The sequence below is a fragment of the Camarhynchus parvulus genome, chromosome 7, assembly GCF_901933205.1.
Source record: "Camarhynchus parvulus chromosome 7, STF_HiC, whole genome shotgun sequence".
NCBI classification, from domain to species: Eukaryota; Metazoa; Chordata; class Aves; order Passeriformes; family Thraupidae; genus Camarhynchus; species Camarhynchus parvulus.
Window position 1 is genome coordinate 31,985,605 of NC_044577.1, and position 27,012 is coordinate 32,012,616.

The 27,012-nt window shown below is 39.2% G+C and overlaps 1 protein-coding gene across 2 annotated transcripts in view; it reads left to right on the forward strand.

The window, feature by feature from the left end:
• The window catches only part of THSD7B (thrombospondin type 1 domain containing 7B), a 298,626-nt gene that overhangs the window by 175,629 nt on the left and 95,985 nt on the right, over window positions 1-27,012 (forward strand). The gene's annotated exons all lie outside the window — the stretch shown is intronic.

The window sequence follows — 27,012 nt, forward strand, 5'->3', positions numbered from 1 at the left end:
AAGTGTGTGAGCTTTAAATGAATTATCTATAGGCTTTTATGAAGTAATCCATTCTTTATGCTAAAAATGGAAAGGATAATTTCCTCATGATTTTGAATTTTATTAATGATTTGCCTGAGGCCTGATTTTCATTAAGACTTTTGAAGAAGTTCAGCATGGGTAAAGTCTTTGGGCTCCTGCCCTTGGCATAATTAGGCACTTAGAAATTAGTGGTCCCATTGTCTGAACAGAAGTGTTGAGAAGAATGTTCAGAGTATGCACCAGTCTGTAGTGGTGCCTGCAGGTGGCTGGAGATGTGGTTGTTATCAGTCTCCTGGAAAATACAATGAAACTTTTAACAAAAGATTATTTTTATTGAAAAAAAAATTGCTATACAGGTATGCTAACTGAGGAAACTTGACATAATAATTTACTCCTTCACAAAGGTAGAAGCTATTCTTTAAAGATGAAATGAATTTCTTATATAATTTGGAAACAAAGGAGAAGAAAGAAAAGCCCTGACAGTATGTGGGATGTATCTGAAAGAAGAAATGTGTTTTAAACTAAAACTCAAAGGAGTAAATATCTTTAACTAGGTTTTGACCACAAACCTTTCCACAAGGTTTTCAAATCTGTAAATTGTACTGTTCAGTCTGTGTGAAGGGGTGGTAATCTTTATGTTCTAGTAGGTGCATGAACTTTGTGTTCATCTTACTCTGACAGAATCAGAGGTATAATAGAAGAGTATCACACTTACTTTTACTGTGTGGAGAGCCCTCCAGTAATTACCTAGGCTATGTGCTGTTCTAGGGTAATTGTGAAAAACCTACCTGGGTGAGTTTAAGCAAAAATAGTTTCAGTGCCACGTTCACTTTTTTGTAATTAACTGTGGCTTTTGTAACAGCTTTGGTTTTCATAATTACATATAGTGATAGAACCACTCTGCTGGGTATTATTAAAGATGAGTGAGGTCTCAGGAAAAGGAGATCTCAGATGAGACCCATGGAAGAAGATTTTTGAAGATATTTTGTATGAACAGGAGGAGTGATCTCCACAGACAAGGCAGCTGAAATCCAGCTGTTAACTCTGACCATACTTTGTCTGGAAAAGAAGCTGCTGGGTTTTCAGTAGTTCTGTATCTTATCTGTAGAAGTTTAGTAAGGGAAAGTCTCATAAAGGTTTTGTTAATACCTCTCCTTGCTGGTACTTGAGCTCCTCAGGAGAGTGCAGAGGGTGCTCTGTGTTGTCAGGGAGCAGCCCTTTAGGCAGGGGAGATGTTTGCTTGCATGCCTTGCAGGGGCTCCTTGGCTTGTAAACCTCAACACTGGAGGACTTCTGATCTTGTCTTTCTTCACTGCAAGGGGGCTTTGGACATATTTTTGAATTACCATGTGAGGTGAGGCTGGGGATTTGGGTTTGTTCAACCTGGAAGAGTGTCTGGAGTTCACAGATGAGATGGAACCACACTTCCCAGAGATGCACAGTGGATTAACAGAAGACAAGTCACAGGCTGGAGTGAGAGAAACTCCCAAGTTGCCCAGACAGACTGTAGATAGCTTGGAGATACTGAACACTCAGCAAAAAAAGGTCTTGAGCAGCCCTTTCTGCTTGGAGGTAGACCCTGCTTAGAGCAGGCACTGGATCCTCAGAGGCCCCTTCTGTCCTAAATTACCTTGTATGATACTGTGAGTCTGTGGGTGTTTTCAGGGGAGTCTGGGCCATCACTGGAAGAATCCCAGGTGTAAGAGATAGTTGCTGCCTTCCTGCAATATTCAGGCATCCTGTGAATGAGCTTGCATTCGAGGTATCACCACCACTCCACGCAGCAATTGCATTACATAAAGTACAGCATCTTTAGCCAGTAAGTGCTTCTTGTCCAAAGAGTATTCATATGAATTTGGCTGGTTCCTTTTTTGCTGTGTGACAGCAATTACCCTTTTACTTCTGAAGATAATCAGTCTCACTGTTCCTTGGAGCATCCTTTTTTTAGATTTTTTTTCTCTCCATACCCTGTCATATAAAAAAGAGGATTTTAGTTTTCAGTGACTGTCATATCTAGCCAATTATATAAGAACATTGAGTTCATATAAATTATTTCTAAAGAAAAAAAAGTATGTGTATATGTGTACCTATTTAGGACAATGAGTGTACTGATGGAAAATGAGGTTTAAAATTACTTTCAAGCTCTGTTCTTTCTCTTGGCTAGATTCTGAGATAGACACTTAGAGATCCTGTTCCATGAGCATTTTCACTGAAATTGCATGTAAACGTACTGCATAATATGCAGAAGATATCAGAGTTTTTCTGTGAATAATAAGCAGAATAGCCAAGGAGATGACAGCTGTCTGAAGCTGCAGTTTTTTATGGTTTTATCTTGGAAAGGTATTACACTAATTACAATAGCCTTTCATTTTTTATGTCAGCTTCGATGGACTAACTTATTCAGCAAGCAATGCCGTAGGAAAGAGAAAGGTAGCCTTTAGAACTAATAAATATAGCTGTTATTTAAACTTATTTGAGGCATGATTGGCAAAAAGCCTCCAAGACAGGGCACTCAAATAAAACAGAGTGAGGATGTTGCTTGATGGTTACATAAGACAACATTACTGTCAGTAAATGAGGATCTCTGCAAGCTTTTGTGTCGCTGTACAGCTGTCATTTGCCTCCACCAGGGACTAATTTACTAGGAGGTGTCAAGATTGTGAGAAAAGGTCCTGCACAGGCTGGGGGCAATCCCAAGCAGAAATACAGGCTGGGTGAAGCATGGATTGGGAGCAGGAGGAAGGACTTGGAACTGTTAGTTGATGAGAAGCTCAGAGATGGCAACGTGCACCTGAAGCCCAGAACACCCAACCTTGCCCTGGGCTGCATCCAAAGCACTGTGGGCAGCAGATGAGGGAGGGGATTTTGCCCCTCTGCCCCGCTCTGAGACCCCACTTGGAACTCTGCATCCAGCTCTGGGGTCCTTGACATGAGAAGGATGTAGACCTGCTGGAGCAGATCCAGGGGAAATCACAGAGATGCTCAGAAAACTCAAGAATCTCTGCTATGAAGGCAGGCTGAGAGCTGGGATTGTTCAGCCTGGAGAAGAGAAGGCTCCAGGGAGATGTTGGAGCCCCTTACAGTGCCCTAAAGGGGTTTCAAGAGAGCTGGAGAGGGCGTGGAGTGATAGAGCAAGGGGGAATGGCTTTGAACTGACAAAAAGTAGAGTTGGAAGGAAGTCTTACCTTTGAGAGTGGTTAGGCCCTGGCACAGGATGCCCAGAGAAGCTGTGGATGTCTCCATCTCTGAAGTGTTCAGGGATCAACCCTGGAATAGTGGAAGGTGTCCTTGCCCATGGCAGGGGTGGAGTGAGATGAGCTGGATGGTTTCCAGTTCAGACCATTCCATGGTTTCATGAGAGTTGCTGCTTCGTCAGGTGCTGTTTGGTGAATTCCCTTGTTTTGGATATTTGTGATGGAGGATCCTTCAGGAATGACCTCTCCTTTCCATGCTGACATAAAGAGCTACCTGGGACACACACAGTTTTTGGGAAAAAATGTGTTGCTCATTACAAGGGATTGTTCAGGTTTAATTAGTGGATGGAAAGCCTGTTTTAAGCAAGTGTCTTTGAAGGTTGCTTCAAACACCATTGGTGATGTAAACAGACACATATTAAAGACCAGATGGGTCTAATGAGACTCTGCTTTAAAAACTGGTTCTGGAAATACACTGACAACATGATTATGAAAAAACGAGTTACTTTCCCAAAGCAAAGAGAAGCTGCAGCAATGGAAAATGCCATGTCTTATTTCTCCTGCTCCTGCCACTTTGCTTTGATTCATTTGGAGTGTTTGACCATATTTCCCCCTGTTAATGAGACAGTAAGTCCTTCTCAGAGCTGTAGCTCCCCATCTCAAGAATACAGAAATGCTGTGACACAGAGCAGGAAATATTTTTAGAGATAGTTTATTGATTTATGTACAGGAAAACAAGAATGCACACTCACCAATGCAGCAATAAGAAGCGATTCCTTAGCTTTGGAGAACAGAACTCTCCCTCACTCACTGGAGGTCACAGGTTGGATCAATCCTGGACAGCCCCATTGAGCATCTCTGGGGTGTATTTCTTTTGGTTGCTCTACTGTCAGACCACACAGGATGTATTTCCTTTCCTGCTTTAGCTGGGTTGTAAATTCACACCACGTGGATTTTGCTAAGATGGTTAGTGTTAAATATAATCTGTTACAGTTGAAAAGTTGATATATGAATTGACAGTGAAAACGTGGGATGCAGGCAGCACCAGACTTGGGCAATTTAAGATTTCTGTCTCCTTCATTGCAGGTTTCTGGCTCTTGCTCTGGAGCTTTCTGATAGCTGTAGGGACATTGCAGACAAGACTGGTTTTAGGCTGATTCAGACCAAGAGAAAAAAATCATAAGAAAAAAATGGTAACAATTTGTTACCTAAGTTTCCTGAGTGTGTCTAAATACAGTGATAGTTCCAGTGAAGTCTTGTATAAAACACAGGCAGTACTGTGATCACAAGTCTAATAGTGACCAAGTTAATGCATCATATTAAGCAAGATGAAAGGATGAGTTTAGATATAGCCTGTTAAGATTGTATCTACAGAAATATTTCAAACAGGCATCCTTTAGCTGTATTATCTGCTGTGTTATCCACCAGTAACTCGGTATAATGGCCATATATACTCTTGTTGTTTCTCCTGCAATTATTTTATGGTAACCTCTTTATAATGAGATGTGCCATCAAAAAAGCATCAGTTACTATTTTTTTTTTTTTGCTTATAAGATAAGTCACCCAACACTTCTTATTTTCTGTTTTGTAGATAGTTAATATAACTGCTGATTAGCTAAATGAACACATCAATGTGATTTGAGTTGCAGAATGCTTTTGCACAGAATTACCAATTGCAGGAGGTACATATTAGAATCTTGTGACAATTTACAGGCTGAAGGCAATGTGATAACCTGAAGTTTACAAGGAATGCAATTATGACAGTAAACGTGGCGGAGACTCAACTGCTTCAGTTTGCTGGTGATGTTTTTTGGGCAGGACTCTTGGTGCAGTCCTGTGTCAATCTGTCCAGCTGACAGCAGCTTACCTGTCATCAGCAGCTCCCTCCAGTATTAGGGAGCAGGTAGGGCAGGTAGGACAATGGCACCTTGAGCCTTAATCCGAGGGATGTGTTCATTTGTTGGTCAGTGTTTTTCTTGGTGGTTCTGGTCTAGGTTGTAACAGGGGTTACAGAGACACAAACAGAGCTGAACTTGAGTGGTCCCAGCTAGAGTCCTGGTCTAGAAGACACCTGCCTGGAGGCTGGTGGCATTGGGAACAAATAATTGAAGGGCAAAATAATTACCAGTCAGGAGCTGAGTCTTGTTTGTGATACATTTGAAAAGAACATGAAGCAGAGTTTGTCTAGGATGACTCTGAGGCTCAGGAAGGAGATTACCTTTCCAGAATGAAGAGCCTTGGTCTGTTTATCAGCCATGCCTGCCCAGGGCTTCACCAACACTTTACAAATATAATTCCTGTACATCATATTGCAAATTCACAAAGATGTGTTGCATTATTTTCCTCTTCTTGCTGATAATTCAATTTTTAGCTTAAAAACATACGGACAGTACGAGGGGTTAAGAAACAGCCAAACCAGAATTGATTCACTGTTCTTGTTTTTTGATAATCTGAGTTCTTTCCTTGACAAGGCAGTGGGCTGGAGGTCAGGCAGTAAGGTAAGTGAAAAGCAGCACAGATAATATTCCTTAACTTCAGGAAGACATCAAGTCCAGTCCCACGTGAAACCGTCCCATGTGCAGTACCAAAGTATGACCTAGAGAAATGCAGGGTGAGGTGGTTGTGCAACTGGCTGAAAAAACCTAATCCAAGCTGTGTTATCAGCTATTTGCTGTCAGTCAGGAAGGCTGTTTCAGATGGCTTCTGATCAGATCCTGACAGCTTCCCACGGGGCACACGCACCCTGGACTGCCATCAGTGCTGTCACTAACAGTGTGGATGATGAACTAGAGAGCACATCTGTAACACATCTGGGTAACTGCAAATCGTGAGTACTTTGAAGCACAGACCAGAAATACATGTTGGATAATTTGAGCATGCTGTGAAATCAGAAAAGTGAAATTTTTGTTAAAGAAAAAAATGTCAAATGCAGCACTTGCACTGTAGAAAGGTGGGCAGCAGTACTGTAGAGGAAATTCTGGAATTCAGACTTATATCTGGCATTATCCTGTGGTGAAAAAACACCCATCATAAAATTCTGGTTTGCTTACATTTTCCTTCGCATCTCCAAGTTCCTGAAATTTATTCTTCTGTTGCATAAAACAGAATCTATTTTATAGGCAATCCTCCCTTTTATTTTTGTTCCATAACACCTTTTGCCACTATAAGTAATAACAATTGAGGTCAGGTAAAAACACCAGAATTTTCTCTTGAGTAATTCCAATTCCTGGTTTGCCAATAGAGTCAGAATAGATTAGAAACCTTTTTTTTTCAAAATATCCAAATTTCATTAACAGAAAGAAATTAAGTATTTAGGAGTCTTCCTCTGGTGAATAGCACTGAACAAATTAAAATCTCTTGAGCTTAATGAAACTTTATCGTTGGTTTTGCATTTAAAACTAATCTTCATTCTCAGTGAGCTGTGTATATCTGCACACAGGAGATGGAGAGAATGATCTCTGCAGTATGGATGTGGAATTACATAAGTCCAGATTGCTTGTGTCAGATTTCTGTCAGTTTACATATAAGCTTTGATCTGTTTTTAGCTGTAGATTTGATAATAGATTTGCTTCATGCAGAAATGTGTGTCAGTGTTTCACAAAGGGGAGAGCAAGGAAAAATTGAGAAGACAAAATGCCATACTAATATTATGCATGCATATATGTATGCATTCTTAGCCTTCCCTGCACCAGTGGAATGAGGAAGATATCCTCTCCCAGAGAAATTTTCCATGGGATTAATTTCAGTTTTGTAGCATGAGAATTGGCTGGGAGCAGGAGGGGAGGGGAGGTGAGGGTACAGATGAGGCTATGTGAGGTATAGTGGACCAATCTCTCTGAGCATTTTGGCTGCCTTTGATATTCCTGTAGTTTAATTTATGAGAAATAAAATCACCTGTTTTCATAGAAATCGTCCTGGGCCAATTTCTTAAAACCTGACGCTGTAGCAGAGGTGTCTATGCTAATGTGCGTGGCTGGAATCTGCAGCTGGGCACTGCAGTGGGACATGGAAATTTGTCCTCATATTGTATTACATCCCACTGATCTTCCAGGTAATATGTTCCCCTAGATCAATTTTTCTTTCTTTGGGTGTGAGTTGATAGGACAAGGGGAAGAAAGATTGATACTGGTTTGCCAGTGACAGGTTATTCACGGAAGAGTGATGGTGGACTGCCCTCCTGTTTTTAATGGGGGATGTCAGCAGGCATCAGAGGACACTTAAAACTATATTTCAGCCTGGATCTGCCCAGCTTCCACCTCAGGTACAGCTGCTCTAAGAGTATTTCATAGGCAGGGGGAGAATTGGCAAGACATTACTTTATTGACGCGAACTAATAGCAGGAGAGACTCTGAGTCATTTCTGTCACTGTAGCCTTATGCCAGCAACATAAAAATTGAGGAGACTCTTAGAGAATTTGTCCTGACAGCAATCTACAGTGCAGCATTTTATCCAAAGGCAACTCAATGATCTGTAGACTTTCCGTAAAATAAAGATGATGAAGACTGCGTCAGATAAATTACATGTATTTGATTTCCTTCAAAACCAGGACAGTATATTCCACTCTGCAGAAGGGAACGAGCAGGCTCTCTAGCTTAGCTATATACTGTTCCTATCTGAAAAACAAAACAAATATCAGCCTCTTAGTGCCACAAAGAGCATTTGTTTTCTGGGGGAAAGGAATAAAAAGCCTTAATCAAGTAGAACAGTCTTTTGAAGCCAGAAGGCACAAACCCTGAAAATGTACACTAAGGGCATGTACCAATAGAGGGATTGTTAAAAGATCAAAATAATGAGAAGTAAAGCAGAGGGACATCAAAGCTTGCCAGGCTGTGTATTTCTGCCTTGATTAGGAGGAAGGAGGAAAGAACGGGGGAAAAAGGGTTTTAGATCAATAGGAAGTGGCCCGGTCACCTCAGACAGCACCATACAAATGTGTACAATTTACAGGAATTGCTGGAGCATCTCAGTCATGAAAGTCCCACAGGATCTGACAGTGCTCACACCATATTTAACAGGCACAGAGGGAGAGAGTTGAGATCGTCTTATCTGAAGGAAACTCCTTTTTTAAATGTAAGGGTAGATAGATTTTCATTTTGTCTTTCATCCCTCTGATTAAGTTCAGCTCTCTTTGGTCCTCCCAAGATTTCTTTTATCTAGTGTGGAGTCTGTATGATCTAAGCAACTATCGTTGGCAAAAGTCGTTTTTGGGGTCCTTTTTTAAATGATGGATTGTCATTAAACAGAGTATAGTAGATGAAAGAGGTCCAAGGAGATCCAAACTGTGCTGAGACTTACTCAGGAGGATGAAAGGCATAATGAGAGACATAATGAAGAGCAATCTCTCCCTCAAACTGGAGACAGGCCCTCTCAATTATGACTTGTTTTTACCACTAGCTTCCAGTGATTTAAAATCCTAGTTATGAGCAGTTGATTTAGACTTTGCACACAAATCCTGAGAAATTTGTATTCTGTGAGCAGTAGGCCTGGTGGTGACACATCATGGCTTGTGCAGAGGATGTTACAGACTAGAACAGCAATCTCTTCTGCCATGGGTGGGTTGTAAGCAGACCTGTTCACTCAGTCTTCTGTGTGCTCTTTTAGAAATACAGGAGCCATTTCATCCTAAAACTCTGTTTTCTTCACTTAGAGCCTGAAACATGAAGGTTTCTAATCCTTAATATTTTAAGTGAGCTCATTTTAGTTGCTGGTTTTGGCCCCTGAGTGTGTCTGGCATACCTCAGTTCAATGGAGTAACCCTGCAGTGGGCAAACTGTTCTGATTTCTTGATGATTTTCAATTTAATTGAATTATCCTTTGTTCTTGAGGCATTTGTGTCCTGGTTGGTCTCCTTTTTTGTTATTTTATATAACTCTTTCACATCCCTCTTGTTCACCTCTCCATGTGGAGGCAGGCTCATTCAGTACTGATTTAGATCTACTTTTGCTTTTATAAAATTTTAATTTCCTGTATGTCACAGTTGTGCTGTTTACAACTCCAAAGACAATTCATGCCAAAGCCGCTGTGGTTCATAGGGAAATTGTTAAAAATTCATCTGAACTGAGCAGGATAAGATCCAGGTTCTCTTGAAAATGGCCTTAAGGAGAACTTTTTTTCAAATCGACATTTTAAATAGAAAAGCTTGAAGCATTACCAAAAATAAGCAAGTTTATTAAAAAGCTTTTATACTATTAGTTGTCAGGAAAACACTAGAGATGTTACTTTCACAGTTTTTAGCCAAATAACCTCTTTCTTGTCCGTAATGGTCTCAGTCAAGTGGATTATCAGCTTGTGAGACATTCCAGAGCCATTAATTGGAGGAATGAAGACCAGTTGTTTATTCTTACTGTATGGTAGAACCAAAGGGGTTTAATTTGAGATATAGGCAATACTGGGTTGAAATGTTGATCCTGTTTAAATCAATGAAACATTCAAGGACTCTGTCAATTGTTTTGACTTCCCCCTCTTACCTCCTGGGAAAAAAACAAAACAACAAACCCAAACAAGTAAACAACTTCCCCTCCAAAAAACCCTGAACAAAAACCCAAACCAGCAAACAGAAAAGCAAATCAACAAACAAACCCAGCTGTTGGTGGAAGGAAAATAGGGATGTTGAAAGGAATGCAGAGTTTGATTTATAGCATATATTGCTCATTGTCAGACTCCTGAGGTTTGACCTGTCTGGGGAATTTCCTTCAGAGGAACGTGAGAAAAGTTTCAGTTTGCATTTTCCCTTTTTCTGCATTACTTAGAAAGCACTTCTTGGTGGAAATTATTGAGTAAAGTTTCTTTCAATGATTAAGAACTAATACTCACTGTGAATATTAGAATCCTAAATGTCAGGGCTCATCAATATGATTTACTATAAATCTTCAAGCACAAGATTTTTTGAAGTGTCATGCCACAAAGGTGTAAAAGGAATCCTGATGTCATGTTTGTTGACTCTGAATTTGTATATTAATGTTACTCCAATTGCTTTATGTCTGCAGTAGAGGTTTTAGACATGAGTTTTCAATTTCAGAATAAATGAATAACCTTGAATCAAACTGTCTTTCAAAATTCCCAGCATCTGTCTTTCAAACAGGTGCACTAAAGTGACAGAACAGTAACTGGAAGTGACAGGGATGCTTATGAAGTGCTGGCACTTGTGAGAATACAGCAGGTGTCTGTGAACTGGTTGATATTACATTTGCTTTGGATGTCCAGTGGTGCTCCTTTCTGCTGGCACAGTTTCTAAATATGTTCAGAAATATTAAAAATTCTGAGTGGTATGTTTAGCACTTTCTAAACCGAGTCTGATGATTGCAGGAGTAATACTTCCAAACATTTTTCCTCTTGGAAACAACCCTTCTCCACTTCCCTTATTGTCATCAATTTGGTTCTGAAGAGACTCAGGAGAAGATTCCGTTTTCTTTATTTTTAATAAATCAAGTGAAACTTCATCCAAAAAATTGGAATTCCCCTGGAATAAAATTACTACAGAAGAAAAAGCCATCTCTATACCTTGATGGCAATAGATAGTAATGAAAAATATGTCACCTTCTAACAAAGATTTTTCTAAAGTCAATTTTTTTGCTGGCAGCTGCTGGTTTTACCAGGTGCTTGCATCATTTATTAAAGGATTGCTGATATTGGCTTTGTGAAATAAGGAAAGTTTTGAATAATATATTCTGGTATTTGATAGAGTTCTCCTGAAGCAGAGTATTTTGTAGTGTTAAATTTGGATCTTGGATGTGAAGCCTTGTAGCAAATGTTACTTTTTACGCTTTTGTGATCAATTCAGGTCAGTACTATTGTTTCTTTTTGACAGTTCACTGGAGTTTCTGCCCTGCAATCGTATATTTGTTTTCTTTGATGTGCCCCAAGGTGATTGAAGTTATATCTTTCCTACTGTCTTTTAGATATCAACTTTCTGTATCTAAGTTTTTATCCCAGTCTTTGTGTATGCAGAGGAAGTGCCTGAACTCGAGGAATGCAGTATGAGGAGATCTTACCAAGCTATTAAAATGTGATAGGCTTGTCCAAGGCCATCTACTTCAGCCTGTGTTTAATTCAGGGTGAAGGAGATCAGCGCATCCTCGGGGGATGCGGGACGTGCCGGGCAGCACTCCAGCTCCAGTGGCCTTCCCCAGCCACTGCCCTCGCTGACCACGGGCCTTTGCAGCCACTTATTTATTCCTTGTGCTCCTGGAGGGCAGCTTCATAATAGGCACTTAACAGCATTTGAGAAAATCAAGCATAAATAGGCCTGCAGAAGTGAGCAGCTACTGCAGACATGAACTCTTCAGGGCATTTGGGCGATTATCTCTTCTGTTGCATTTTAGCCCAAGAACACAGGATGTGGTCACAGACATTCACTGGTCAGGGCACAGTGGAGAATTTGTGGGACTGATGCCTCAGGTTTTAGCTTTTATATTTTTCAGATTCTGTACTGCTTTAGTGTGTACTTCTGAGCTTCATATTAGGGGATGGTGTGCTCTCTTCGCAGAGTAGGGAGACAAAACAATTCCTTCTCTAGCTGGGGACCAAGGACAAATGATTCAAATTTCAGACCCAAGAGCATAAACAACGTGGGCTGAAGAGAGAAAAACAAGAAGGATGGGACTTCATAAGCTAAAGCTGTAATTGGACATATAACTCCAATAGGCTAATGGAGCAGAACTGATCAAAGTGTGAGACCTTGTGACTGATCGTCCATTTTGTGACCATTTTGGTTCATCTTGGGTGCAGCCCTGGCTGGGCTCTTGTGCTGCCCGAGGTGGATCCACGGAGGCCTTCTAATAAATCCCTACTTTATCCTTTAGCTCTGTCCAGTCTCTGTTCTAGCTCAGCCTTCACAATTCATCAGGATAGATCAGAACTGCCCTGTTGGTGACGAGTTGCTTTGACCAGTAGGTGCTTTTTCACAACCTTTTTGCAATGTTTACTTAGAGGAGCACATAAAAAGCAGTGCTGAACTCAGTCCTGTGGGATTGGATGGGTTTTGTGCAAGCCACATTGCTGATGTAGCTGCATGTGAGCAAACCTCCAAACACACAGGGACAAATATGTGCTTCATAGATAAATACATACCTTCAGTGCCTGGTTTCGTGGAGCACAAATTTTCCTGTAATCTAAGCACATCTGCTCATTATAATTAACTTGTGTGATGTGTGAAAAGAAGAGCTGCATCAGCTCTATGGCATGGTTAGATGGATTGCTTCCTCTCTGTTCATCACAATGATTAATTGTAGCGTTTATAGGAAGATGGCTGTTTTTATATTAATTTTTGGGTTTAGATTATATATCTGGCCCCTTTTTAAAGCTTATTTAAATGTTAATACTCTGCAAATCTGATATAAAAGCATAAACTTTGTAATTTTAAATACTTTGATGAGAAACAGGGCAAAATGTGTCTGCTCAAATTGTCTTATCTGAAGCTTTTCAAAGATGCCTTTCCTTGTTAGATGAATTTCACAAGTAACTGTAAATACTGGAGGCAACCATGAAAGAAATTTAGCAGGATTATGGAGTTTCATTTGACCCTAATTGCTGGTGTTTCCAAGGGGCAGACTTAATAATAATGAAACATATTAGCAATTTGCAGTTGGTTCTGTGGTTTTGCAAGTATTACATTTTTACTATGAATGAAATAATCACCTAATGTGTTTCCAGAAGTTAAATACACTTAGTTCTTGGGCTGTATTTGAATAAAATTTGATTATATGCTTTGTGGAATGTAAATGTTCAGGCTTGCAGTGGAATAAGTGATGGGTACACGAGTACAGCTGTCAAATAAGTTGATGAGGGGAGCCCAATGATCCTGTTGTATTTTCTCCCAGTGCAGTCATCGTCATCTTCCATTACTTGCAAACGAGTTAATGTGTTCTGTAGATGGAATTCAGCCACAGGTTTTTATTGCTGTTGAGTTTGCACAGTCAGAATGGCAGAGGCAAAAGAAATGATGTGTGGAAAGTATTGAGCAGAAGTCTGAAACTTGGGTAAAGTTGCAGGAGGAGTGAACAGAATTTAGCTTACTATTAAAAAATCTTTCTGGGTTGCTCAAATCATATTGATTAAATGATAAACAAAATACTTTCTTGAAATCTCAGTTAACTGGCATAAACACCCTGATTGAATTATGCTGCAAACAGAACACCATAAGGGAAAATGTCTTTACCATTTACAGTTATATCTTTTTTTTTTTAGGATTTCTTATTAAAAATTTCATCTCAGGGTTTGCTCAGAAGATAAACTAGACTCAACAAAGAAGCTAATGCAAAAATAAGCTATTGCAGTGGCATCAATGAACAGATACAATAAGCAAATAAGCAATTTGCAGATAGAGAGTCAACATCCCATGAAATGTTTATAAAGGTAATATTTAAGATCTCATAAAATCAAATTGTATTCAGATACAATAACAAAATTCAGTAATAAAACAGTGGTGAATAGTCAGAGATTATCATAAAGCAAAAGGCTGTATTCCATTTCAGAGGTTTTCTTTAGTGCCAAGCATTCTATGTGTTTTTATGTCAACTCCACCCAATCTTTGCATACCCAGTTACTCCTGGTTAGAGTGTGCACATCTAAATCAAACTCCTGAAGGCATGTGCTTTTTGGTGCAATATAATTTAATTACTAAGGATGTCATTTGGGATTCACGGTGCTGAGCATTTTTAGGATTTTTGTCCTCAAGGAAGCAAACTATTCTAAAATAAGGTCATTGTTCTTTTTGTTTCACTGTGTCCATCAACCTAGTACAGAGAGAAAGTTGACGTATTTAATTTTTTCTTTTTTTTTTGGTATAGCTGTCCCTTTTGGATGATTATTTGTTCCAATGTTTTTGTGCAAATCAAAAATAAGCTGATGTTCACCTCTGACGTGTTGAGATCAGTTCCTCTGAGTATGCTAGAGCCAGGATTCATTAGAGCAGACACTTTTGGAGTAGCTGGTGTATCCTTGATAGCCCTTTCCCTGTGAGGAAATCCACTCCCAGGAGTGCAGCTGTCCTGGCCTGGGAAGGGTGCTGAGAGCCTGGGCCAGGTTTCCAGGGGTGGGTGGCACAGTAGAGGGTGTCTGGCTTTTTCCAGAACATTTGCAGGAGGATCCTTTGTTACCTTTAATGCTCATTGCTAATACTGATTTTGCATGTTTGTGCTGCAGCCTTCTGCTAATCCATGGGAATGTGACCTAATTTTCACCTTTTTGTTGTTGTTGTTGTGGTCCCAAGGGCAGTGAATAACTTTTGGCTGAGCTCAGCTGATCTCTCATATTCCAGATTATCCCCATTGTGGTTGTGCCCATTCTATCATAGGAGAGCTTTCACTTTGGTTTTTCTCTTTTTTTTCTGAGCTGCACCTTCCTTCAGTTTTCCCTGGCAGCCCAGCTTTCCAGCATGCCTTACTTAGTTCTAATGCAAATATGTTTATATGAATGTGTTTGTCTACCTGCCCATCCCAGCTGGTTCCTGCTCATGGCTTACATTCTGTGCTGAGGGAAATTTACTCTGTCTCCACCCTGACACACCAAATTTTACCAGTCATTCTCTATAAACTGTTTCAAAGATGGAAATTATGTAAAATGTATAGGTAAAATACTTTCCACCATCATTTACATGCCCTTTCAGAAGTGCTGTACCCCCTTATGTTACTATTCTAGTCATGTGAATTCACCTGTTAAATATTGGCTGCAACAGGGTTTCACCCCAAAATACATGTTAGTGTGATAAAATGTGTAAAAATTTTCAGTCTGTTTTTAATGAAATATATTCATATTGTGACACCTTATCTGAGATGAACTGTGATGTGAAGATGATGGAGGAGCCGTCACAGTTTGGGAGAGGGATTTAGGTGTCTCACCTGGCACTGCCCCTGTATTTCACAGTGTGGGTACATTATGCAGCCTTGTGGGGCACAGAAATCAGGTCCCATCTTTTTATTTCCTCCTGTAAGTTACTCTGAGAAGAGTTGTTTAATACTGGTAGCAGGTGACTGCTGTTTATTCAGTGTTTTTGTAGGTGCAGGGGATTTTTGGTTGATAAAGAATAATTTGATTTTGGGAGGTGATTCTATATAATGTGTTTGTTTGAGGTTGATGCTGAAGACTCACACTGTAGCTATAATGGAAAGTGTATTAAACTGCATTTTAAACATATACAATAGAAAGGTAGATAAGCATTTGAAACATTAGAGAGTTAAATGTTTCCTCATTTCTTCACAATCTTTGCTCATTCTTTCGCTATGAGAGAACCAATCTTACATCTTTTAACTTCGATGTAACCCATGTCCTTACTTCCAGTGAACACTTATGTTTTTTAGAATAATTTTATGTAACAATGTGAAACAAGCTGTTGTTATATGGGACAAGGTAGGATACAAGAATCTGTTCAAAGCACCATATGAATCTCAGGGGTTTTTTTGTGTTTTTACTGTATTGGAAAACATGGGAATTTCATCAAGACTTCTCATTTATTGATAGAGACATCAGTGTTGGTAGCTCATTTTTTTTCCTTTTATTAGGAAAAATTGCATTTACTAAGTTAAGCAGAGAAAAAGATTACATCCTGTGTATGTAGTTTATACAAGTGCACAGTTCTCATCACTCCCAGGAGATAATGGGGTTTGGGGTGAGGTTTTTTGAAATTTCACTGTATTTTTACAGTTGTATGAGTACCTAGGACAGCTGGTTAATAGTTAAAATAGCCATTTTATGCATTCCTTTATGATTTTCAATAACTAGAGAAAAGCTTTTTTTCATCTTGATGTAATCAGTAACTCTACCAACAGTACTTTTGATACCTTTTCTGTACCTTTAGACAAAGTTCAAATTTGTATTTGTTAACCATACTCATTAAATATATGGTATTTAATTTAATTTAGGATTATTCTTTTACTTTGGAACCTTACATAGAAGGCTGTGAGGATGTCTTTAGTTCACACACCAAATGCTTTATGAGACAAAAAAGTAATTCAGGCTCTGTAGTCACCATGCTACGTAATGACTGAGTCATAATTTTGAATTGACAGTCAGCATATATTAAATCAGATCATCTATTTGAAACAGTTGTATTTCATAAACTACAGCTGACAGTTTATTATCTTATCTGGGAGAACTCCTTTCTTCCTTCATCTTGCCTCAAAACTAATACCCATACGACTGAACTTTTGGTAAAGTCAAGGTCACAGCTTTGGAATAAAGTTATATATGGGAATTGCCTGTCTTCATGTTGAAAAGGTGAGTAAATCAAAAGTACTGATATGGTAATCTTGCAGTGTGTTCTCTTGCATTTTATTGAAACAAAATGATAAGTTTTCTTGACTTTCAAAAACTGGTCTTGGTGAAACTTTCTTTAGAAAGCATCTTAATAAACCTATTTCTCAATGCCCTTAAAAAATAAATTTAAAAAATCAAGAATGGCAGTAAATTATAAGAGGTATATCTATATATCTTAATGCCAGATCATACAACTTTTCTGGAAGGACAGGAGTCAGGAGCTCGAGAGTGTGATCGTCTCTGGGTGGAAGAAGTGTGCTTGGAGTTGAGCAAGGGACTGCTGGATGCTCCCAGCCTGTCAGGCTCCAGTTCCCATTCAGATTCTTTATTCTTTTTCTGTGTTTCTTCCTTTCCACTGCTGGGTTTTTCACTGAAATTTTGAACTGTGGGCAAAATTATTTTCAAAAACGGGCTCTTGTTCAATTCCTTCTTACCCCATTTTTTTTTAGTACACAGTAGTGAGATCTGCTGATGTGAGCTGAAGAGTCAGTAAAATAGAAATCAAATTTGCCTCTGAGGATCTTCCTCTTCCTTATTTGTTGATTCAAACTTTCCAGCTTAATCAATGTTTCTCTTATTCCTCGTTGACACCAACCTTATAGGCCTGAATAAAGGCAGTGGTTTTCATTGCTTCTAGTATGTTGTTGCTAAATTGTTCATTAATTTGCAGTGAGGAACCTATATATTATACACATACACAATCTCCATACTTCCCCATTAGTGCTGCTGCCTTGATCAGTTGAAAAGTAGTGTTGCAGTCAAGGGGTTTTTATGGGGGGGTGGTGGGGGAAGAAAAAATATCTTAAATGGCAAGATTTTTTTTTTCTGAAATGAATTATGCATTATTCTGAGTAGGTGAGGACCGTGGATGAAATATTGGCATTTAATAATGTAATGCCAGAACCTCCTGGCATAAAGTTCAGTAGCTAGACCAATATTTAAACTGTTGAGCAACGTTATTGCTCTACTAAACCTCATCACTTCGCATTTCTCTCTGCAAGACCTACTACTGCCTCAGGCTGTAAATGGAAGATGAGATTTTTATTATAAGTCTCCTGGATTAGGTACACAGGAACCACACTGGTTGACACTGGCTTTGATATATATGAGCAAAAGTTTATATAGTCATTTTTGCTGCGTTTCCATTCTAAAAGTTAATTAACTGATAAGATATAACCCTGGAGCGTGGGCCTTCTGACAGGACAAGACAAAGGTTTAGAGAGAAATTGAGACAAAGGTCTGATGCAGTGAATGATGGAGGAAAGGCAAAATGCCAGTGCAGTAGCTCAGAGAATGTCTCACTTCTGTGTCGCTGTACAGTCTGAATTTATTTGCCTGTGCCATGTCAAACTTGCTCATAGAAACAAATTACTATGAATTCCTGCTATGCTGTATTTATACTTTCATTATAGCAACAGCAAGAGTTGTTCTCCCAAGTACAGCACATTTGTATGGAAAGTTCTCTTTCCTCTGGGCTTCTGATGAATTAAAAAGCTGCTATTTACTGTTTCTTTGAAATACACAGTTAAAATTCCAAATATCAGTTCTCGCTTCTGAAAAGGAAATGTGACGTGAATCTTGATGGATTTTCAAAGTATTCAGCTGGTTTTGCATTGAATTTTGTTTCCTGAATAACTTATACTAAAATGGAAGAAATAATTACCACTTTGGGAAATTTTGGAAGTCCTTCTGCTTATGTTCCCTTGTTTTTAAGGGTCATGGTAGTGCTGGGCATGATTGGAGATAAAATTTGTTCCCTCTTCAGGGAAGGAAGAGTCAGATGTTCCACTGAGGCAGCCTCAGGTCTGGGTGTGCTCCTCAGTGATGCCTTCCCTGGCTGGGTCCTGCCTCTCCAGAGGGGAGCACAGCCCCTGCTGCTGCTGCTATGTGTAGACAGGGCTGTGAGGGGAATTTCTGCTCTTACAGGAGGTGGAAGCTGATGATAAATCCTTGTGGCCCAGCCACTCTCAAATGAGCATGTGAGGTAAATGTGGGTGTGCTGTTGTTGCAGTGGCACAGTGTGAATAGCCACCTCCACTTCTACAAAATTTTATTCCAATTTAATTTCCAAAGATGGCCTTCCCCTGCTTTAAGTGCTCCTCAATTTGAACCTCTGATCTTGTAATGACAGTTGGCAAAAACCTTCTGCATCAAGAGAGATTCACACAGAGAGCAATTTTATGGGAGAAACTGCTCTGAGCTCCAACAAAGATGAACAAAACTTCACAGGTGAAAAGAGGGTATAAGCTGAGAGTCTAACTGGTGATTTATTATAGCCAAGATTAAAATGATTTGTACTGGAAAGACTGTAATAAAAGAAAATGCTGCATAGTGCAGTGTCCCAGGCTGTGGTTGCCTGGAATGAAGATTACTAATCCTAATAATCTTTCAGCAGGGTGGAAACTATTTCTAGGTCTGGTGCAATTTATGTTCTATTGTATTAATTTTTTTTTTTTTTGCATTTGATTGCTTTTTTCAATTAAGTAAACCATCAATTCTATTATATGTACCAATGGTAAAGGAATCATAATAGAGAACTTTCTGTGTCCAAATGTTGCATTTGCTATACATGAATAATCCTATTGTGATCAGTGTTTGGATTGTGTAATTTCTTTAGAAACAAATGCTTGCTTGCAAACAAATGCTTTATTCATAGAATAACCATTAAAAAGAAAATATAATAGGATCTGTTGTTTTCCTGTTGAAATAACTGTGAGTTTTCCCATTGTTTCAACAGAAATGCAATCTGCTTTATAGCTCCTCCAAGTATGACAACTTAGTGAAAATTTAAGATGAGTAGCAGCAGCCAAATAAGAAATGTTTCTGTTTTTTCTGCCCATAAGAAAGGAAGAGAAGATCATTGCATGAAAACCACAAAGTCCTGTAAGATAAGTCCCTTTGCATCTTCTCTGATCTTCTGCCTTGTTTTTAAGAGATGAGAAGGAAAAAACAGATAGTCCCTTTAGATCTGTTAACTTCAAAAGAGAAGTAAAAAGGAATGTGCTGGCAGTGAGAATGGCCTGAGCAGCAAACCTGAAGGAAGATGGGTGTAATTTTTTAAAATTATTTTTAAGAGGCAAAGCTATTGGATCTGCTTCATTCACACACAGAGTTCATTTAGCATGAACCAGGGGAAATGCCACTCCTAATACTTAGGGAAATCAGGGTCTTTTGTATACCCAGTTTAGAAATACAGCCTTCTTGGACTATTTGTCTCTCCTGGGGGATTTGAGTGTCTTTTTTGGTTTTTTCTTCTTTTTGGTTTTTTTTGCCTGATGACGAATGGATTCCCTGACATAGGGTTTCGGAAAAAATGTTTTTCCCCCTGCACAGTAGGAATGTTGGGGAAAAAGTAGGAAAAGCCATTCTGGATGGATAATTTACATATTAGGTACATATGTATGGTACTCCCACGCATCAGGGTGTGACTCTGCTCTTCCTGGGATTCCAGTCTGCATACTTAGTTTTCCCACTGGGTAAATCTCCCGAAAACTCTGAAACATTTCATTTTTCTAGGCTGTGGGAGGGAATTTTTTCACATTCTCTTTCACATTCTCACTGCCTCTGTTACCTTTATTCTAAGCACAGTGTCTTTACTGTACTTACACTGTGCTGACCCTTGAATCTCAAGTCCAGTATCTTTATTTTTCTCTCATGAGGTGAACAATATTGTATGATGGCTGAAAGATACTTAATTTAGATAACATGAATTATTTGAGTATGTGTTTTTATTAGTTTCAGTCAAAGTAATTTCAGTTATATTATCCGTTTTAGGCTGGAGATGAGTAGCCAGACTTCAGACCTCAATGCATTTAGTATTCTTATCTATTTTTTTACAGTAGAAAAGTGATAGTTAGAGTGGAAAGTTTTATGCAGGACCATATATACAAAATCCACTGGTATTTCAGAAAACTTTGAGAGCACTTTCCATGAGTTGAATGTAGATTAGGATGAGTTGAAAAGCTGTTGAAGGGCCTGTGTGTGTCCCAGTAGCTTTAGCTGCTGGTCCTGAGCAAGGGGGCAAGAGCAGTGTGAGTTTGGAATACCAAAATGGGAAGAGCCAGAGCTGGGGAATGGGGAGCTGAGGAGGAAAGGTGGACTCAAGTCTTGAGGTGTTACCTTGGACCATCATATTTTAAATCTAATGTTGGAGCAGCTGTGAATATGTGGGTGTGTTAGTGTTGTTCTGGATTTAGTGTCTGTGCTTCACTGCAGGGGAAGTCAGTGCTTGCTTAATCAGCTGAGTAATTTTCCAACTTGAGTTACTAGAAATACTGTAATGTTGTGTTTGTTTTCCATTTTCTCTCTCTCGTGTTATTTGGCATATTTGATTCTCTGTATTTACTGTCATCTCAATGCATGTATTTATAGCAGGATGACTTAGTCTTATTTTCAAGTTGTGCAATAAATAATTCATCTTAAATATAACTTGATGATAGGTGCTACAAAGAAATTGAACTTGAGTAATTTTGGTAATTGTGGGCCACAGAAAGAGGAAAAAAATTAACATGTTTTTGTATTTTATGTTCTCTGAAAGCATAATTTCTATCATTAATCATCTAATGCACTTCCATTGATTTTCTTTTTAATAGAAAATGAAAATAAAAGCAATTCAAAACCTATAATAATGTTCAGGGGAAAAGGGAAAAATTGTGAAAGATTCTTTAGACTGATTGCATAATGTGGAAGCACTCAGATTGCAGCTATTCTCTGGACAAAGTAAATTTGAAACATTAAAAACTCATATTATTTTGCCTTCCTAGCCAGGCAGAGTCTGAACCACTTAGAATATGAAAACACTTGTATAAAAATAGTGCTCAGCATTAATTTATCAATCCTGTGTTCTGCATTCAGTGTGTGGGTGGGAGGAGGAATGGGCTTTACAGCAATGTACTTCTCTCCTGCTCCTCCTCAAACAGTGGTTCACAGATGAGGAAAAATACAACCTCAAGTCACACAGCTTGGCAAAATTGACATGTGCAGATCAGCCCTTACAGCAGTTCAGATCCTGTCTTCCAAACCAAATAATTGATCACCCCATCCATGAGTATCAAATTAAAATTGCGCTCTGAGGAGTTATTTTAGATGGAACAGAGGTGAGTCCAACTGAAGGCATTAAATGGTGCTGGAGGTGCCCTCTCACCATGCTGGCCCTCAGCTGCAGCTGGAACTCCTTCTGAGGCTTCTGTGCCTACATTAACCCCATGCACATCTTACTGTGGAAAGGCTGCAGAGAGAAACCAGCCTAAAGAGCAGCCACAACATGGACCTTTAGCTTGAGAAGGATGTTGACAGTTTTGCCTGCTGTTTTCCCCTCCCTTCTAATTCTATCCCAAACTTCTCCCCTTTCCCATTACAATCTCTTCTCCATGCTGATGCTCTGTGCCTGGCTTTTCTGCCCATTTCTTCCCCGACCCCTTTTCATGCAAATAATTTCAGTTGCTTTCCTTTATCTTTCAGTTGGTATTTACCATCTTTATTGCATCCCAAGCTCATCTCGGGCTCCCCTTGTTTGTTTATAGAGCTGGTTGGTTGGGATCTGTGTTTATTCAGTGCTCTGTTTGTGTGGTGGCATTTGTCAGCCCTTTAGCACTTCTGTCAATATCATTAATAATTACAGGATGGGAAACTAGTGACCTCAGAGACAGTTTTCCTGCTGAATAACTAGCTGTCCCAGCTCTTCCTCAGTTATTTGTACAAGATTTGTGTCTGTGATGTCCTTGCTGGCATCATTTGTTCTTTTCCTCAGACTTACTTTTACTGGTTATCTTATGGTGTGTTTCTGTAAGTCCAGACTTTGGACACACTTCATGGCAGGGAGTGCTGCCATCCAGAGGGGCTGCCACAGGGATGGAGTTAAGTGTATTTTTATGTCCTTACAGAATCAGGACTTTAAACTTCAACCTGAGTCTCAGCAGAGCCTTATGTCTTCTATTCTGTCTGATTCTGGCCTGCTATAATTAGGGATTGCATTAACATACAAATAATAGTGTAAATGTTCCACCTGGGATTCTGAAGAAACTTGTTGTAAGTATGAAGCAGCATCAATATAGAAAATAAATGAGGTCATCACGAGTTATGGGACTATACTTATAGTAAGCAGGTATAGACCCTTATGGTATTTTATTCTTTAGTTTTCTAATATATTATCCCTTAACTTCTTTTTCACTTACCAGTAGTGATATGTGTAAGCAATGATGTGTTATCTCATTACATTGAGGGATACCAAGAATAATTATGCAACAGAAGTGAGGCTTTTTCTGAACAAGAGGGCAAACAGCTATATTAAAATAACTGCTTTGACTTTACATGCTGGCTTTGATTTTTCAACAATTCTTAGAATTTGAAGACAGGGAAGATTATGACCTTATTTTGCCTACACCTCTTGGCATTAAGGCTCTTGTCTAGCCTCATAGCTCATCCTATTGTTCCTGTACTGATTCCAGTCATTTCATTTGCCCTACTGCATAGCTTTAGTTTTAGTGTTTGGCCTGAGTGTACCTTCCTGGAATTATCAGTCATGGTTTTCAGATGTTCTAATGACATTTAATTCCAGAGTTTTGAAAACACTAATTTACTTTTCTCAAATTGAAAGTGCCATGGTGCAATATAATTTTACTGTTTCATAGTTGATACTCTCAATCTTTAGCTTTTTACCCTTTGGAATCTGTTGGAATGCATTTTTAAAGGAGAATTGATTGTAACTTAGGTAAATGAACATGATTACAGAGGCTGTCTGTAATTGGATTTTTACTTAAGAGGAATTAAATTTATGTTGTTTCCTTATTGGAGGCAGTGCTGTGCCTGTACTCTTACATTCTCAATACAATTCCTTTTGTTAGGATCATCTCCAATGCTCTTAAGTCAGGCACAAGCACCTGAGAGCACCTGAGTCCCCTCAGTTTGATGCTGACACCCTGCTTTGGTGATGCTGTAGCATCATCCAAGGATGCCTTCAGTGCCTCTGCAATCTGACAGTGTGCAAACATTTGATTTCACCATCTAAAAGTTTATAGGAGATGTGTCTGTTATTTACTTTCAATTTAGGAGAAATGTAGTTACAGAATGTAGCTCCCATATGCTTGTGTGTGCCATATGCTGAGATGCTGGCACGCAGACACGCTCTTGTGGGTGGGAATGCACAGCCAGAGACAGAGACTGTCACACTGCATATCCCCTTAGCAGTCCTTGCTCAGTCTCCTGGCAGAGCCCTGTAGCAGCAGAAAGGGAAATTTGCTCCCCAAGCTCTACATTTAACACTTGACTTAAGCCTTGAAGCAAAGCAGTTGCATCTGCAGCTATTTTCGTTGCTCATATTAATCGCTTTGTTGTGTTGGCACCTTCACAGGTGCATCCACACAGTCTGCTAAACAATTCCAGCCCTTCGCTGAAAAAAAGTTATTTTCTTTCAGCCTCTTAAACCTGGCTACCTTTCATTTTAATTCGTGATCTCGCGGTTATCATTACAAGAGAAAGTGTTTGGGTTTTCATTTTTTTGTGGCAGCAGTTCTTTTTATATCAGTGGAATTGCATTAAAATGTCATGCCATAGTTTGGCCACAAGTGTTTAATTCCAGTTTGGTGCGGTTGACTGGTGGTAACAAGAAAGAATAGTGGGAGTTCAAGAGGAAATCCTGCATTTCTTCTCTTGGTGGGAATGAATATTATAATTTGAAAGCCTTTATCTGGAAGTGTCCAATTATTAGCAGTTCTAGTCATATGTTTGTGTCCATTTTAAATGCTTTAGAGATGGTAGAAATCACACATTATGCCTAGGAGGGATTTGTTACTCTGATTTTTTTTCTCAGTGCATAGGACTGCAAATGGACTGCATTTGCTCTCTGGGGGTATCCTGCTTGAAAAAACAAAAGAAATGTTGACATAACAGAAATAGCTTTGTGGTATGAGTTTATTTAAAACCATTGTGACAGAACTGAGGATTAAGGGGAAATATTTTTTATGCAGCATAAACCACATATGAGCCAAACCAATCAGTAGTTTGAAACCACTGAGGATAAATAATTTTATTTTCCTGAAGGTTCGCTGAAAACAAATTTCTCTCATTCTCTTTCCAGAAGTGCCTGTATATGAAAATATTTTTCTCTTAAAAGTTAAAGCTAAGTAAACTGGGAAGTTTGCAGGAAGCAGAAATGAGGGGATTGGTTCCTGATGTAACCACTGGAGTTGGGTCCATCATCTCTGCTGCTTTCTGCCTGCCCCATTGCAATCTGTTAAAATGCCCTAATGGGCTTTTGCTTTATCATTTTGTTTATTTTAGCAGCTCATGCAGCTCACCTCAAGCCAGGTTTGAAGCCTGTAGCAAGAGTCACAGGAGGTCCTCCTCCTCCTCTCCTTTAGATGTTATGTCTCTTATCAGAGTATACATTAAATATTATTTTCGGCCCCTTCTTGTCTCCATGCTTATACATATCTAATTCACTGTATTATTTGTTACTTTAACTTTCCTCTCACATGTTTCCATTGTCAATAATTTCTTTAAGCTCCATAATCTCTGTCAAATATTTGCCCTGATTTCATATATCCTTATATATATAGATCTATTTTAGCATCTAAATAGGCTCAGCGAACTTGGTGAATTATTTGAATGCTTAAAATTGTGGCTGTTTGTGCAGAAGTTGGGGCGGTTAGACAAGAACTGATCACAGCAGTGGGGTGTCTGGTTTAACATTGATACCTAGAACTTCTATTACTTGTCCTGACATCATTAACAGTGTCAGGAATGAGCTGTGCTTTTCTGGCAGCTCCCACTGAGCACTGCAGTGGGATGGTTTGCTCTGGAATCACAATTCCTGCTGTGTGGGGTTGGCAGTGGAGGACGATGTTCATGTCCCTGCCAGCCGCTGTCGCGGTGCTGAGGAGATGCTCTGCATCCCCTTGGCCACACCTCACGTGGTCACAGCTGTGTGGCCAAACCTGGGGTGTCCTTGCTGAAGGTAATGAGGCTACAGAGACCTTGGGCACCAGAGTCTCTCACTTGTTTAACCTTCCTGAAGAGGGCAATTACGCCGTGTCCCCGCGCGGAGTGGTGACCTCTGTCCCATAATGAGGAGGGGAAGGCTCCAGGCTCACAGCTGGAGTTGGGAGCTAGGAAGGGTCACAGCATTGGAAGTGAAAGGCAAGGATCAGCAATTTAGAGGTGGTCATTAATATGCTGATTTGCTGTCACTTGAGTCTAAAGAGACATTTAACAATTGCTAGCCTTTTGCATGCTCTTCAAAATGCTGATTTTTTTCCATAGAATCTAATTACATTTTAATAAGATGGTTTTTTTATTTCCAGGTGATTGCTAACCCATTCCTTTCTCCCATACAGTGCTATAGTTAAAACCCAAAAAATCATGTGTATTCATTGCAGAGTTACACCCCAGTAAATCCTTTAACTGTAAGAAAACAGAGTTGTTTTTACCTTTCTTTTCATGCTCTCTTACTCACATTAAATGCTGGTAACAAGGAAAATATATGCAGCCTCAAAAGCCTGAATTATTTAGCAATTGTCATAAAATAATATCACAGGTTGTTAAAGTTAAATAATAAAATCTGTATTAAATAACTTCATCCTTAGTAGTTTTATGATATAATGCATGGACTTGCCTAGAATCAGAGAGCCCAACATGACTAAAATCTCATTGCCAAATTCAGTTCATTACTCTGTCCCTGAGTTTATTACCTTAATCAAGTCATGACCTGCCTTTGCTTTGTTTAACCTACACTGGAGGATATAAATAGCCTATAATCTTGGAGGTTTTATGAGAATTAATTATTATTAATGAAATGAAAGACTCCATGATGTGCTGGTTATTTTTATTTATTATAATTACTTACTATTAATTCACTGAATTTAGCAAGTTTTATCCTAGGTTTCCTGTGACTCAGATTCATACATTAAGTACTTTTGTTCTCTATCATGGCTATACAGTACCAATATCCACCGCGAAAAATTAATTATTAGTTATAAAAAAGGACAACAGACAAAGTGGGAGAGTATAAGAGATATCACAATATTTAAGGAGCTCGATGTGGAGGGGCCAGACCTCGTACTTATACCTTGCTGAAAGAAGCATTTAGCTGTAGCATCTTCTCAGTCACTCCTTTCATCTGAAATATGGAAAAAATGATGGTTTTGGAAAAAGAAGCTTTCTTTTATAGTTTTTAGGGGCTTTTTTTAACTAAAGGTTCAATTCCATGAGTAGCAAGCGCATCACGGCTTGGGAATCCCGGCCTCGACCAAACATGTTTTCTGGCACATGGCCACAGTGTTACCTATATTCTTACTTGGTTGTACAATGTATCATTGGTTAAAGTGTCCTCACAACCTTTAAAATGACTGCTCCTTGAGAATGTTGAGTTTATATCATCATTTAGATAACACACTGGTCAAACAAGAACGTGTCTTTATGGTTTAGTGAAGCTTCACTCACTGAGTGACACACGAACAATGCCCTAAAACCAAATCAGCTTTATCCTGTTAATCCAGAGGAGAGAATCTCACACAGAACACCAGGACTAACTGCCCAGAGTGTAATACAA